This window comes from Cololabis saira, chromosome 17 (assembly GCF_033807715.1).
Source record: "Cololabis saira isolate AMF1-May2022 chromosome 17, fColSai1.1, whole genome shotgun sequence".
NCBI lineage: Eukaryota > Metazoa > Chordata > Actinopteri > Beloniformes > Belonidae > Cololabis > Cololabis saira.
Genome location: NC_084603.1, coordinates 38,486,732 through 38,503,018, shown reverse-complemented (window position 1 = coordinate 38,503,018; position 16,287 = coordinate 38,486,732). Strand labels below are relative to the sequence as shown.

Sequence of the window (16,287 nt, the reverse complement as noted above, 5' to 3'; positions counted from 1 at the left end):
GAGCTTCAGCTTTTCCCTCCAGGAGTCACTTCACCAGATCACTTGTTTTCATCCATTGTTACCCTCCATTCACACTGAAAGCGTCATAGGCGTCGGGTTGCCTTTCATTTTCTATGAAAGCTCTGCGAGAGGTGTCGGAGGCGTCCAGAGCGTCAATTGGAAGTTGAAAAATCTTAACTTTATGCAAATGAGCAGCGGTGACGCCGAGGCAGCGTCCAATCACAGACCGGGATTCCTGAAGCGAGAACCCTCAATGCAGATTGTACTTTCATGTACACACAAACGTACACTCACTCACATACGTACAGGAGCAGAGCTGTGCACTAACAAACTTATTTTATCAGGAATTAATATATTTCATCCAGCAAACTGACATTTTTGCTGATTTGACTGCCGTTTTTACCTGAACTGCTCATGTGAAACACGTAACTGATGCAGAAATAACACTAAAATATAAAGAAGGCTTCCCAAAGTGTGATCCATGGTGAAATAGGAAACTGGAGATGTGCAGCTATATATAGATATATGTAGACTATATGCACTTTGTTCCCTCCAGTAAAGCGCAGCTTGAAAGCCCCGCCCACTGCAGGCGTCAACAGACTTTGGCAAGCAGCACCATGCAGGCGTCCACAGGCCATTTCTGACCCTTTCGGTGTGAATCTAGGGTTATCCTGTCTTCTGCAAGCCCCTGTGTCAGACCAGCCAACATCCTATCCTCTTTCACCTCATCCAGAAAACTCCTCTTTGAAGAAAGATGCTGGAGGTGGAACAGAGGATGACCAATGTATTCATTAGCCCTCTTTATGTGCCCAAACCATGTCAACGTAGCCTCTGCTACAAGTCATCTAACCTTGGGGTTTCTTTTAATGGGCTTCATCTTAATCGTATCCATTGTCATCACTCCAAAAGAGAAGCTTACAATCTTCATCTCCAGCTCTGCTTCCTGGTTCCTGGTCAGTGCTGCCACCTCCAAGCCAAAGAGAAGTCTCACCAGTCTCTAAACTTTACCCTTCAGTCTCCAGACGATGTGGGATGGGCTCCAGCGGACCCCCGTGACCCTGTACAGCAGTGGTCTCCAACCTTTTCTGAACCAGGACCGGTTTAATGTCTGACAATATTTTCACGGCCCAATCTAAAGGTGTAGCTGATAAAAACTAAATAAAATGACAGGATCAGCATTAAAAACTGGTATTTTCTCTATAGTAATAATAATAATGAATAATAATAAAACATAATTTTCGAAAAAAAATAAAATAAAATAATGGAAATTGTAAATTACCTTTAATATGAGTATTTCTATAAATGTGTTTTTATGTTTGTTTTCTCATTGACGTTATTTAAAGCCAGGCTTTTATTTTATTTGTTATATATCAAGGAGACCGATATTTAGTGCTTTTATTTTGAAGGCATCTCGCCGAGACCTTGTAAATATCCGGCACTTCGGACTTTAATGGTAAAAGTTTAATGGCAGTAGAAAAGTGTGTCTGAAAGACTAAACTAGTGTCAGGAATGCTAAAGTGGAGCCTAACTGACACAAAAATCACCTGCTGATGAGGATTTGTTTTCTTTGCAAATGTTATGCCTTATTTATGTTCAGTTTGAGTTTGGTTGCCATGGTTACTCATGTATTGTGGTTAACTGTAGCTGTTATTACCGACAGAGCGAGCAGCTGCGTCGGTCCGTATTTAAGTTAAATGAAACTTATATGAATGTAGAAAGACTAACTCTATTTAATTTTATTCCTTTATAGCTCTTACGGTGTGTTTGCAGTGTATTTACATCCAAGGAATAAAAACATTGTGAACCATCAGTTTGAGAGTCAACCATCATCAGTCCGGGATGATACAGAAATTATTTTTTCTTTCTGTGTGTCCCGGTACCGAATGACCCGGGCCGCGGGTCATTCAAAGCTGGTCACCCGGGGTTTGGGGACCACTGCTGTATAGGATCCACCAGGTATAGAAGATGGACAGAACTCCAGACAGTCCTCTCCACCTGCTTGTACTGTATTCTTCCTCTCTTCCAGGCTCCTCATTGCAGCTGCACCTTGTCCTCTAATCTATCTACCTCCCTTATATATATAACCATGTACTGTGTTTAGCTGCACCTGACCTCCATTCCTCCTCTCCACCACATCTCCACCTGTGCCTGCTCTCACTAGACAGAACAATGTTTTCTGCAACATCATAATCCCTGGAGACTCTTTTCTGATCTCATCTGCCAACCTGTCCATCAGCACGGTAACTAGAATGGGACTAGGGCCAATCCTTGATGTCAACCCACTTCCACCTGAAACTGGTCTCTTACTGCTACTGCCCCTGCCCCAGTGCAGTCATGCAAAGTAGTATACATGTCCTGCAGGTCTATATTCACCGCTGAGAAGTCAAGTTCACCAAGAGTGCATTGGCTCCCTGTGCGCTTCAGGATTGATTTTAAGGTTCTTTTACTAGTTTTTAAGTGTCTTAATGGTCTTGGGCCATCTTATTTGTCTGCACTATTTTACCCTATAGACCCTGGCGGACTCTGAGGTCCTCCGGTGCCTTTACGGGGCGGCAGTAGCTCAGGTGGTAGAGCGGGTCGTCCAATGATCGGAAGGTCAGCGGTTCGAATCCCGCTCTGTCCCAGTTCGCTGTCGTAGTGTCCTTGGGCAAGACACCTTATCCACCTGCCCCGTTTGAATGTTGGTGGTGGTCGGAGGGGCTGTTTGGGGCGGAATGGCAGTCACGCTTCTGTCAGTCTGCCCCAGGGCAGCTGTGGCTACAAACGTAGCTACCACCACTGTAGAGAATGTGTATGAATGAATAATGGTCTAAGGGCCTGATTTACTAAAGGTTTGCGTGCGTAAAAACGTGTGCAAACTTGACATCACCCGCAAACCAATGTGCAAGCTGATCTACTAACAGCGTGCAAAGAGGACTGCGCCTCTCAAATGAGCAAAATAGCACACGCAATTCATTTAGTACTTTTGCCCTGATGAATAATCAATATGGGGCGTACCCGCCAGAAATCCCTAAATAAACTAAACTGGGAGGGGAAAATGCAAATTGGTCCATTTACCACCCGCAATGAGATTTACCAAGCCTGAAAGTTTTTGCGGGGATTGTGATTGCGTCTGTATTTAATACGTTCGAAAGGAAGGTGCTAATCTGCCCAGCATTACGCAGAGATGCTTGTTGGTGCCTGATTTGAGGACTGGGGTGGGGATGGCTCAACTTGTGGTGAGGATTCTCCACATGCAAAAGGAGAAATATTTTATTTGAATGTTAAATCGAGTATTATTCAGCAAAAGGTTTCCACAGGAGGCACATTCATTTTTTTATTTGTGATAATAAATAAATCACGTGTTTTCATGGAGAAAAAAGTGTTTCTTATTGTTCTGCAGTCTTCATACCCCGGTGCTGTGCCGTATTCAGCACCCCTGCCGTGAAAAGCACCCCCTCGTCTGACAAAAATGATATTCTCATTCCGTGTCACGTTCTGTTTAGCGTCCAGTTTTGTGTTAATGATTCATGTTTAAATGCGCTCATGGATTCCACAATAGTCATACTTTCCCACAATCACAGTCACAGATAACAAAAATCGGGTAGATGGTTATTGTTGTCATTAATTAATAGCCTGCTTACTGTGTTGTCTTCCATAATATTTGTAAATATATATAATATAAACTCCTAAGTATGTGTTTGTGTGAGTGTGTATAAATAAATATATTGAAGTGTCAGTGTGTTGTTTTTTTTCTTGGTCTACTTATCATTGAATATACGAGGGGGTGCTTTTCACGGCAGGGGTGCTGAATACGGCACAACAATTTGCCTCTTCCACTAATATCTCTAACTCCAACTCGTCAAATTTCATTTTGCGCTCGCAAACCGTAAGACGTGCAACACCTCATTTAAATACTGAGGTTTGCACCTGTTATCAATTGCGCACGCAATCTTAGTTGATCTCCCGCAAAACACACAACAACAGCAGGTGCAAACTTTTTCAGTGCACATGCAATTTAGTACTCTTTATTTAGGATCTTAGTAAATCGGGCCCTAAGTGTAGCACTTTGAGATTCATTGAATATAAAGGGCGTTACAAGTTGAATTAATTATTATTATTATTTTAACGATACCAAGAGTCAGAACCAGGACACACGGGGAGGCGGCATTCAGTTATTACGGTCCCCGATTGTGGAACGTCCTCCTGGAGAACCTCAGGAGAACCTCAGGCTGCAGAGACTTGATGTTTTTAAAAAGAGGCTCCAGACCCATCTCTTTAATCAGGCTTTTAACTGACTCATTTAACTCTTTTAAATGTTTTATGCTCACCACTATTTTTATTGGATCTTACTGCTCTGTCTTATATTAATCTTTAGTTTAGTTTATCCTGTTTTATTATCTCATTGTTTTATCTCAATGTCATATTTAAATGTTTTAGTCGTTATTTATGGTCTATTTTATACAGTACATTCTATTGTTTTATTCTCTCAGTTCTAATTTCTTGCTTTCTAGACCTACTTTTAGGATTTTATGTTACACTTATTAATACGTTTTATGTTTGTGTATTGTTTTTATGTAAAGCACTTTGTGCTGCATTTTTTATGCATGAAAGGTGCTAAACAAATAAAGTTTGATTTGATTTGAAAAGTGCTAAGTAGTTAAAGCGGTAGCAGCAAGCCAAGACTGTAATGCAGCCGTCACTCATAATACCACACCCTTTGTACTTTGATATTATTATACCTGATGAGATCATCAAATATTTAGCCCCTGCACAGTTGTCATGGGCGTGAAATCCAGCTTTGAATACCCAAACCGTTGTTTTGTACCCGGTTCTAAACATGTTTATTTCTGCTGTAAAGTTGGATAGTTTAACATATGGATCAAATGAGATTGACTTCCTTTTGACCCAGCCCCTAGTGGCCATTTGAAAAACTACAATCTCTTGTATTTCCTCTATGATTTTCACTTTGAAAACCAGATGTTATCCTCGGGCATGAACACAGATCAGTCCCAGGACCGTTCTGACCCGTTGCTGTGTAGAGCGGTTGATCTCCGCCGGTGTGGCCATCAGCTACTGAAACCTGTGGTGGCTTAAGAATGACGGGCAAAACTAAACACAAGGACAAAAGTTGTACAAAATCAAAACTGAAATAATCCTAATGAAACAATCCTAACACTGACCCACTGACCATGACAAGTTACCAACTTTGTTTAAGCGTTATTCTCCTTCACAATAGTGTTCATAATGATAATAATGAATGACATAAACAGTTACTCTTTAACCTGGATCCTAGCTACTTTGGAGGCTTTTTTCCACTTTCCAATTCTATCTATTGATAAAGAAAATTCACATTTCTCTTTATTCTTTATCTCATTCATTAAAAGAAAAACAAAACAGTTTTATATAATTACAACAAATCTCTTTCCTTGAATGAAAGGGAACAGAAAGAAGACTAAGCTTATTTTATCTGTCCCTTTTTCCTAAGAAAAAGGGACAGATAAAGGGCCCGAGCACTTACAGTGCTCGGGCCCTAATTAATGTAATAATAATAAACAAAAAAAAATTACAAATTATTCAATTTAAAAAAAATTACTTTCCAATAAAGATAATTTAAAAAGAAAATCAAACAAACAAAAAAAAAACACAAAATAGTTGTCTTCAAACACAGATAGTCGTATTCTTTTTTGATTCAAAGAAAAAAAATATGACAATGGTGCTAAAAAGAGAAAGAGAAAAAAAGAAAACCCACCTAACTTAACAATTATCATGATATTTCTTCGTCAAACTGGCTTTTATTATTCTTTTAAATGTAATGTTTGATTTGTATTCTTTGGCTTCTGTATCCACATTGTTCCATAAACTGATACTTTTTACAGAAACACAACGTTCCATTAATTTTTGAAAATCCTGTCAAAAAGGATAGCTGTTAGCCCCGGCTGTGGGAAGGGTTTTTACATCACGACACTCTCTTGTCCAACGCTGCAGCTGAATGACAGGGGATTTGTGGGATTACATCATACCAGCAGTATCAGTTTGTCAGGCGATTTAGGAACTGACAAAGACCCCTGTTGTCATCATTCATCCGTTAATGGAACGAGAGTTCAACAGATTAAATTCTTTTCAACGGCTAATTGAATGTCAGTGTCACCATTTTTACTGTTTACTTCATTTTTCTTGGACTTTACTGTTTTTATTCACAGTCACACATGATCAGTTAAACTATGAGTTGACAGTGGATCCAAGTAGGAGCAATATTCACCCACAGTGTGTGCTTTCACAAGGCATGGCCACAATCTGGTGCCACAAATGACAGAAAAGGAATTTCTTTAGTCAGCAACTAGTCTCTAATGTACGGAAAAGTATTAGGGCCAGTCAGGAGAAAAACACAAATCATTTTTTAGAGGAGGAAGAGTTTTTTTTCATTATGCACTCTGAGAAAAAAGTCAAAATGTTGAGAAAAAAGTTGAAAATGGCTTTACGATATTGATTTGAAACACATATCACACATATGCAGTTGCGTAACTTCAGAAACGTACCCTTAACGTTACACTCCAAGGATGTAAGTTAGTTAGTTAGTTAGTTAGTTAGTTAGTTAGTTAGTTAGTTAGTTAGTTACGGCTGCTGCTGCATAGCTGTCAGTCGCTCTGCTAACTGGATTTGATGGACCAGTGGAGACATTTGATAAAAATGTGATATTTAATGCTTTACATTAATGGTCGTGGCCTAACGGCTCAACAGCGCCCCCTAGAAAACTTTGTGCCTCAAGCCCCACAATACGGTTTGACGTACATGCACGAAAATCGGTACACACCTGTATCATGTCGCAACTTAAAGAAAAGTCTCTTGGCGTCATGGCTGAAACCGAACAGGAAGTCGGCCATTTTGAATTAATCGTGTACTTTTGGCGCAATTTATGCCATTTCTTCGGCCGCTTCTTCGCCCGAACCGTAACGTGCACCCAGGTGTGTTATACATCAAAATGGGCGTCTCGATACTGTGACGATGTGCATTACTTTTCTCAGTCAAAAGTGTTACCTTGGCAACGATAGACGCCAAAAAGCACGCCCCCCCTTCATCTGATTGGTCGATATCTGATAGTTCCTACTTTCTGCCATAACTTTTGAATGGTTTGATATAGAGAGTCGTGGCTGGTTTCATCCGCTAAATGTCCAGGCCTGAAGAATCTACATGCAAGCGCTTCCACTGCAGCCTGAACATGCACAAGGGTGCGAGGGCCCGTTCATCGCTGCTTGCAGCTTAAATTTTTCTTGCTGTTGCTGCTGTCGTTTATAGATCTCTCTTACAGTTGAGTTAGTGGCGTTGCTGCACGCTCCTGTTCTTTAAATAGTCGTTCAAATGTCTTATCAGCTTTGTTGTGTTGAAATTCTTGACGAGGGATCTTCATCAAGTTTACAGAGCTCTATAAAAGCAGGCGTTTCAGCAGCTGGTCAGGAGCATTTAGGTACATTTCAGTAGAAATGCTGCATACACAGTGTTGCAGGGGTGATTGTTTGAGTTGAGCCTAGCGCTGGACTCAAACGCCGCTGTCTTCCAGAGGTGATTAAGGATCCAGCTGCGTTGAGCAGTTTTAGTGGAGCTGTGTCTGTCAGTGATCCCAAACACAGCAGAAACTCCACATCAGGATGGCAGAAAAACAAAAGAACCAAGGTTTTGGAATAGATTAGTAATAAAGCTGCGCATGACATCATGTTTAAAAAGCAAAAAATAGTTGTAAAGAAGAATGGACCAAACTTCCTCTACGACAGAGTTAAACACTGAAAGCCATAAAGGAAACCACCAATTCAAGGTAATGTTGCTAAAGGTGGATCTACAAGTTACTAAATCATGGAGAAGATGCAGAGTTTTTGCACTGTTCAGGTATTTATATAAGGAACACCATGGAGGACGGAGAGCACTGCCACAACTCTGACATTTGGAGATGGCAGCGTGGTAAGGAAGAGGGGGAAACCTGCATTACTGAGCTCCTACTTCAGTAGCTCTTCCTGTTTACACAATTACCAGATTCACCTCCAGACTGTCAGGATGAAGGTCCAGAAGAACAGGATGGGGAGATAGTTGACTGGTTTATACTAGGGCTGTCAAAGTTAACGCGTTAATAATGCATTAACTTAATGTCCTCTTAACGCCGACAATTTTTTTAACGCACGATTAACGCGCAGGATAAAAAAAAACCCAAAGCGCATTATATCATTTCTGGCAGTCGACGGCACCCGTAGCTTGAGGAAAAGTATGGTGGATTACTGTGTGAACTTTTTTGAAAAGCGAGGAAAAATGAAAAGGGAAGTTTGAAGGGCAAGTTCACTTTCAAAAAGATGCAGATGGTTTGCTGGACAAGACTAAAGTTATTTGCATGTACTGTTGATTTGAAATGAAGTACCATCGAAGTACATCGAGTTTCAAATACCACTTGAAGCCAAACACACGGCCGATGCAGTAATAGCCCCCCCCCCCCCCGTCAAAAACAGACAACGCTGGACAGCAGCTGCAAAATGGCGCCTGGACAAGTCTGCAATTTATAAGTTGAGTTACACTCCCTGCTGTTACTGGTGCACTTTATTTGTTTGTCATTTAGTTTTTGTATCTCCCTGTTTTGATCCCACTTAGGAGAATAATTACATGGGAAATTTAACTGACCAATGCACTTTTTATACAATGTGTGTGATGCATATGGTTCATTGTTTTACAATTGAGCTGCTTAAAAAAACAAGGAATCTTAAGTTAGTCTTTACAAGTGTAAAGTTGGGACTACATTGTGTTTGTATTTACGAAGGAATGTTACATTCAGGTCAAAAGCTTTTTTTTTGTGGAAAGTTGAAGAAACATTGGCATAAAGCAGCATATTTGCCCTTTTCTCATGTTGTTAACAGTATTAAAAACATAAAAAAAATACCTTAAGGTAATTTAAAACAGCAAAAAATGTGTGAATAAATGTGCGATTAATATGCGATTAATCGCGATTAAAAAATGAATGGTTTGACAGCCCTAGTTTCTACCCTAATGGTGGCTTCCTGTTGGAGGATGGCAGAGTTCAGGTTAGAGCCTTCATGAGCCCCAGCTGAGCCCCCACCGTCTGCTCTCCCTTAAACTGGTTATGTCTGCATTTGCATGGAATAGAAAGCCCAAATCCAATAATGACGTGTGTGATTGCGCATGTGTGTGCAGAATTACAGTCCGTTCTTCCTCGTCGCTGAACGGGACTCTGCCGTCCAACTTTAGCACTGATGACATGATGAGTGAGAGAGGAACTGCAGGACAACTAGAAACGTGATGCGTGCTCACAGGCTGACGCGCAGTATAAACATTGGTGATGTGTCATAAAAGCTATACATCCAGCTGAAGGTCACGCTCTCTTATACAACCTTGGTATGGGAGGAAGAGGCACGCAAATCTCTTCCATCCCTCTCTTTCTCTCGCTTCCCTTTTCCTCCTATATCCCTTTTTCTAACTCAGTTAATTGCAGTGGTGGGTTTTTAACCCTTGTACTGTCTTTGGGTCAAAATGACCAAATTCTCCTGTCCTTCTTTCCTCCTGCTCTCTCCTTCCTTCTTCCTTCCTCTTTCCTTCCTTCCTTCCTTCCTTCCTTCCTTCCTTCTTTACTCCCTTCCTTCCTTCCTTCCTTCCTTCCTTCCTTCCTTCCTTCCTTCCTTCCTTCCTTCCTTCCTTCCTTCCTTCCTTCTTTACTCCCTTCCTTCCTTCCTTCCTTCCTTCCTTCCTTCTTTTTTCCCTTCCTTCCTTCTTTCCTCCTGCTCTCTCCTTCCTTCTTCCTTCCTCTTTCCTTCCTTCCTTCCTTCCTTCCTTCTTTACTCCCTTCCTTCCTTCCTTCCTTCCTTCCTTCCTTCCTTCCTTCCTTCCTTCCTTCCTTCCTTCCTTCCTTCCTTCCTTCTTTTTTCCCTTCCTTCCTTCTTTCCTCCTGCTCTCTCCTTCCTTCTTCCTTCCTCTTTCCTTCCTTCCTTCCTTCCTTCTTTACTCCCTTCCTTCCTTCCTTCCTTCCTTCCTTCCTTCCTTCCTTCCTTCCTTCCTTCCTTCTTTTTTCCCTTCCTTCCTTCTTTCCTCCTGCTCTCTCCTTCCTTCTCCCTTCCTCTTTTCTCCCTTCCTTCCTTCTTTACTCCCTTCCTTCCTTCCTTCCTTCCTTCCTTCCTTCTTTTTTCCCTTCCTTCCTTCTTTCCTCCTGCTCTCTCGTTCCTTCTCCCTTCCTCTTTCCTTCCTTCCTTCCTTCCTTCCTTCTTTACTCCCTTCCTTCCTTCCTTCCTTCCTTCCTTCCTTCCTTCCTTCCTTCCTTCCTTCCTTCTTTTTTCCCTTCCTTCCTTCTTTCCTTCTGCTCTCTCCTTCCTTCTCCCTTCCTCTTTTCTCCCTTCCTTCCTTCCTTCCTTCCTTCCTTCCTTCCTTCCTTCCTTCCTTCCTTCCTTCCTTCCTTCCTTCCTTCCTTCCTTCCTTCTTTTTTCCCTTCCTTCCTTCTTTCCTCCTGCTCTCTCCTTCCTTCTCCCTTCCTCTTTTCTCCCTTCCTTCCTTCCTTCCTTCCTTCCTTCCCTTTTCCCTTCCTTCCTTCTTTCCTCCTGCTCTCTCCTTCCTTCTTCCCTTCCTCTTTTCTCCCTTCCTTCCCCCTTTCTTCTTTCCTTCCTTCCTTCCTTCATTCCTTCTTTCCTCCCTTCCTTCTTTGTCTCCTTTCCGTTTCTCCTTCTTTTCTCCCTTCCTTCCTTCCTTTTCTCCTTCTTTTCTTTCTTCCTTCCTTCCTTCTTTCCTCCCTTCTTCTCTTCCTCCTTCCTTGACCTGAAGACAGCACAAGGGTTAAAGTGGTCTCAACACAAGCACACATTGTCGTCATCGTTTTGGACCCAATCTAGTCTTTGTTTCAAATCGTAATGAAATGCAGTTGTGCAAAATATCGAAATCCGTCTTTTTATCCACCTTTTTGGTGCAAAACAGTAAAAATCATCTAAGTATTAGACACTTAAAACCCCACACAAACAACAACATATACATTTTTCATAATGTCTTTGTTTATTTAACATAAATGAAACAAAGAAAAAACTAAATACCATCACAAAGTAACTTGTAGATCCACATAGCAGCATAACTTTCAGTAGCTGTTTCCTGTATGACTATCGGCCTCTTGCATGTTTGTGGAGGACTTTTGGTCCTTTCTTCTTGACAATGTTGCTTCAGTTCATTGAGGTTGTTGGATACTTGGTTCTGCAGAGATCTCTGAAGGTCCCACCACACCAAAAAGGTCTCATATTCTATCAGGTCTTCCTTATGCCCTGAGTCCTGTATTTCTTAGTCACTTTATGCATTGTTTGTTTCCACGGAGTAATGCTAATGTCTCATATTTAAGCTGATCATAAGATAAAAAGGGTTGGCACTATAAGCTATTGGCTTCAGCTACACCTTTTTGGCAAAAGAAATGTTTATTTTACCTTTTCATCTTGTTTTGTAAAAAAGTGTGTACAAGCCGAAATAAAGATTCATTCATTCATTCATTCATTCATTCATTCATCCATCACCAGTGGGTTTAACGGGTTTCTGCTGAAAGGCTTGGTTTGCGTTTCAGCAAACCGTTGGGAAGTGAGGCCATACAGCTCCACTAGGGTCGCATCTGTCCACAGCACAGCCTTTCTAGAAGTCTTGTGGTTTGTGCAGATGCAGTTTGGTGAACCTCAGTCTTCTTTCCGTGCTCTTTTAGATGGATTAGCAAATTTGTACAGTCATCTTCTAATTGTGCTGTCATGAACTGTAATATTTGACATGGACAGCACAGCCTGCAGGGTGAGATAAAACTTGTTTTTTTTTAGTTTTTTTTTTTGTTATTTCGTTTGAACATTGACCTTGGGCTAAATTCCCTGAGACATCCCCTCCGCAGAAGCTCCTTGGAAGAAACCCACCTTTTCGATCGTGAATAACCTTTTTGGCTGTAGAACTTTGAACTGTAAATTAGTTAAAAATTGTTACTTCCAAATGGAAGTAAACTTTGGTTCTCTAATACCATTACTAATGTCTCCCCTCTTGACATTGTGTTAATTCATGCCTGAATGCTCGAGAAAACCATAGGAGAACATAGGAGTTTGCACACCTGCTGTGGATCAGTTCATCTGGGGTTAGCAGCGCTGTTTACGCCCCTAAATCCTGCAGAAACCTTATTTAGGGGGAAACGCTCCCTGTTTCGGAACAACTGCTCCAAACGGGACGGGTGTGAAAGCACCGTAAAAGAGGAGGTACTAACTTTTGCTCATGGTGTAACTAGTAGATATTGATAAAACATTAATCTCCAAGGGTGACTCAGGTCTGATTGGGTCACACAGGGATGGAGCTCCGATTCTCCGTCAGCCGAAGTATCGAAGTGTTTAACAAATTCGATGAACCTGAGTAACCTCTTTCTGTTCATGTTTCATAATCTGAGACTGACCTTATTGTCGCGTTGATGTTTTACACCTAAGATTTGTCCCAGAGTGGTCCAGGCTGGCACACACACACACACACACACACACACACACACACACACACACACACACACACACACACACACACACACACACACACACACACACACACACACACACACACACACACACACACACGGAGGACAGGCTTCAGGGCTGCTTCACAGCTGTGTTCTCTGCTTCGCTTCAGTGCGCCTCACTGTCTCTGTCAGAGAGTGATGGACAGAGGAAAGGGAGGATGGGGGATGGCAAATGTTCCGAGCACAGGAAGAGTGAAAGATAAACATCTGAGGACGTATTTATCATTATTTTCTATAGTTTTTTCTGTCAAGGAAATAACTGGCACAGTGAGAACAGAAATGATAAATGGATGATCATTAGGATTCATATTTTTTCTAGCGCTGTCAAGTGATTCGAAAAATTGAGAGCACTAAAATGACCAGAACGCGATGCCTTTCTGGCCACGGCTGCTGCCAGTCGTTAGTTAATGAGTTGAGCTAAACTGTTAGTACAGTTAACAGCACAACAAGCCCTGATATCTTTACATTAACACTCAATATGCTCCACCGACCGCTACAACCCCCCCAAGGTACATTTTAGTGTACCAGGCTGTAAATATGTTTATTTGTGCTGGAAAGTTGGACATTTTAACATCAGCAGTAAAGACAAATATAGTCACTTTTGAGTCCCGCCCCTAAAGGTCATCTGAGGAACTGCACACTGTTGAACCCCCATATGGCTTCAGAAAGGAAACCCAGATATTTCCTCCTGGAACAGATCACTTTTTACCCTCCAAAGGCTGTGTTCCCCAGCCCAGGTCTCACTGGCCTGCATGTTTTACACGTTTCCTGATTCAGATGAATGGCTCACCTAGACGGCAATCGTAGAACCCGGTGGTGGACACCGGAAGTAAAGGATGCCGTCAGACTGAAGAAGGAGTCCTACCTATGTTGGCCTGTGGGACTCCTGACGCAGTAGATAGGACCGGCAGGCCAAGCGAGCCATAGCTCGGGCAGTGCTGGAGGCAAAAACCCGGGTCTGGGAGGAGTTCAGGGAGGCCATAGAGGAAGACTTTCGGTCGGCCTCGAGGAAATTCTGGAGGACCGTTCGGCGCCTCAGAAGGGGGAAGCAGTACTCTGCTGGCACCGTTTATGGTGCGGGTGGGGAGCTGTTGACTTCGACTGGGGACATCGTTGGACGGTGGAAGGAATACTTCGAGGATCTCCTCAACCCGACTGACATGCCTTCCACTGAGGAAGCAGAGGGTGAGGACTCGGAGACGTGCTCATCCATCACCCAAGCCGAGGTCACTGAGGTGGTTCGTAAGCTCCTCAGTGGCACCGTGGGTGGAGGAGATTCGCCCTGAGTACCTCAAGTCTCTGGATGTCGTAGGGCTGTCTTGTCACCGGTCCTGTTCATAATTTTTATGGACAGGATTTCTAGGCGCAGCCAGGGGCTGGAGGGGATCCGGTTTGAGAACAACAGGATTTCATCTCTGCTTTTTGCAGATGATGTTGTACTGTTGGCTTCCTCGGACCGGGATGTTCAGCATGTGCTGGGGCGGTTTGAGGCCGAGTGCGACGCGGCAGGGATGAGAATCAGCACCTCCAAGACCGAGGCCATGGTTCTCTACCGGGAAAGGGTGGCATGCCTTCTCCGGGTGGGTGGAGAAGTCCTGTCTCAGGTGGAGGAGTTCAAGTATCTCGGGGTCTTGTTCACGAGTGAGGGAACGATGGAGCGGGAGATTGACAGACGGATCGGTGCAGCGTCCGCAGTTATGCGGTCGATGTACCGGACCGTCGTGGTGAAGAAGGAGCTGAGTCGAAAGGTGAAGCTCTCGATTTACCGGTCAATCTACGCACCTACCCGCACCTATGGTCATGAACTTTGGGTAGTGACCGAAAGGACAAGATCGCGGATACACGCGGCCGAGATGAGTTTCCTCCGCAGGGTGGCTGGACGCCCCCTTAGAGATGAGTTTCCTCCACTGGGTGGCTGGACGCTCCCTTAGAGATAGGATGAGGAGTTCGGTCACCCGGGAGGAGCTCGGAGTCGAGCCGCTGCTCCTTCACATTGAGAGGAGTCAGCTGAGGTGGCTTGGGCATCTGTACCGGATCCTCCTGGATCCTCCCTGGTGTTCCAGGCATGTCCCTCCTGCCTAAGGAGGTGTTCCAGGCATGTCCCTCCTCCCTAGGGAGGTGTTCCAGGCATGTCCCTCCTCCCTAGGGAGGTGTACCAGGCATGTCCCTCCTGCCTAAGGAGGTGTTCCAGGCATGTCCCTCCTCCCTAGGGAGGTATTCCAGGCATGTCCCACCGGAAGGAGACCACGGGGAAGACCCAGGACACGCTGGAGAGACTGGAGGAAGAGCAGGAGGAAGAGATGGAGGAAGAGCTGGAGGAAGAGCTGGATGAAGAGATGGAGGAAGAGCTGGAGGAAGTGTCTGGGGTGAGGGAAGTCTGGGCATCTCTGCTGAGACTGCTGCCCCCGCGACCCGGGAACGGGGAAGCGGCGGAAAATGGATGGATGGATAGATGGCTCACCATCAGTTTATCACTGAGGTCCGCACAAGTCGGGCAGCACGGTGGTTGGGGGTTAGCACTGTTGTCTCACAGCAAGAAGGTTCCCGGTTCAACTCCCTGGCCAGACGGGGTTCTTTCTGTATGGAGTTTGCATGTTCTCCCCGTGTTTGCGTGGGTTCCCTCCGGTTACTCCGGTTTCCTCCCACAGTCATGCATGCATAGTAGGTTAACTGATGATTCTAAATTGCTTGTAGGTGTGAGTGAGAGTATGTCTGGTTGTTTGTATATATGTGGCCCTGCGATGGACTGGCGACCTGTCCAGGGTGAACTTCCTCTCGCCTGAAAATTAGCTGGGATCGGCTCCAGCAGACCCCCGTGACCCTGCAAAGGATAAAGCGGGTATAGATAATGGATGGATGGATGGATGGAGTCCCGCCCCTAAAGGTCAGCTGAGGAACTGCACACTGTTGACCCCTCACATGGCTTCAGAAAGGAAACCCAGATATTTCCTCCTGGAACAGATCTTTTTTCCTCTCCAAAGGCAGTGTTCCCCAACCCAGGTCTGGCCTGAATGGTTTACACGTTTCTTGATTCAGATGAACGGCTCACCGTTAGTTTGTCTGTTGAAGGTTCATGTGGATCCATTGTATGGAGGAGAGACGTCTTAAACATGCAGAGCAGTAGCCATCAAGTACCCGGATTGGGGAACACTGATCAAAGTGTATGGGCACACACACATAGTAGGTGAAGGATGAAAAGAGCCGTTTTGAATCTCATTTCTGCTGTGCATGTTAATAACCTGCTATGCTGCATTTATATGAAGAGATAAAACAGGCTTGGAAATTACACCTGGGCACTTAAGCTCTTTTTTTTGGTCTAGTTCCCTTTAAAGAGATATTTTAAATAGGTTTGTGAGTTCGAGCAACTGTGATGTGTGTAAATAAGTGTGTTATGGTCAGCCTACAACTGCCATTAATATGCAGACCGTTCCGGAGTTGAAACAACTGAAGAAAAAAGGGGACTTCAAAGCCGTCGCCGGTCTAGTTAGCAGGCCTGTCCTCAACCCTGGACCTCTGATCTCTCTGTTCCATCTCTTTCCTCCCTAGCAGCTGCTGCTCGGCTCCCTGAGGTCGGGGCAGCACAGACGCTGCCACTGCAGCTGCACCCGGAACAGCTCAGGGCTTTTAGACACCAAACAGATGTCAAGCACCAGTGACAACCTTGCACCTGGCCACAAAATACAGCACATTTATTCTTAGATTTTGATTTTGATTTGATTTGATTTGAAGAGATATATATATATATATATATATATATATATATATATATA

At 43.7% G+C, this 16,287-nt stretch overlaps 1 protein-coding gene across 1 annotated transcript in view; it reads left to right on the top strand.

Annotated features, from left to right (window-relative positions):
- LOC133463620 (coiled-coil domain-containing protein 85A-like) overlaps window positions 1-16,287 on the top strand; it is a 55,962-nt gene that overhangs the window by 25,104 nt on the left and 14,571 nt on the right. The window lies entirely within an intron of this gene.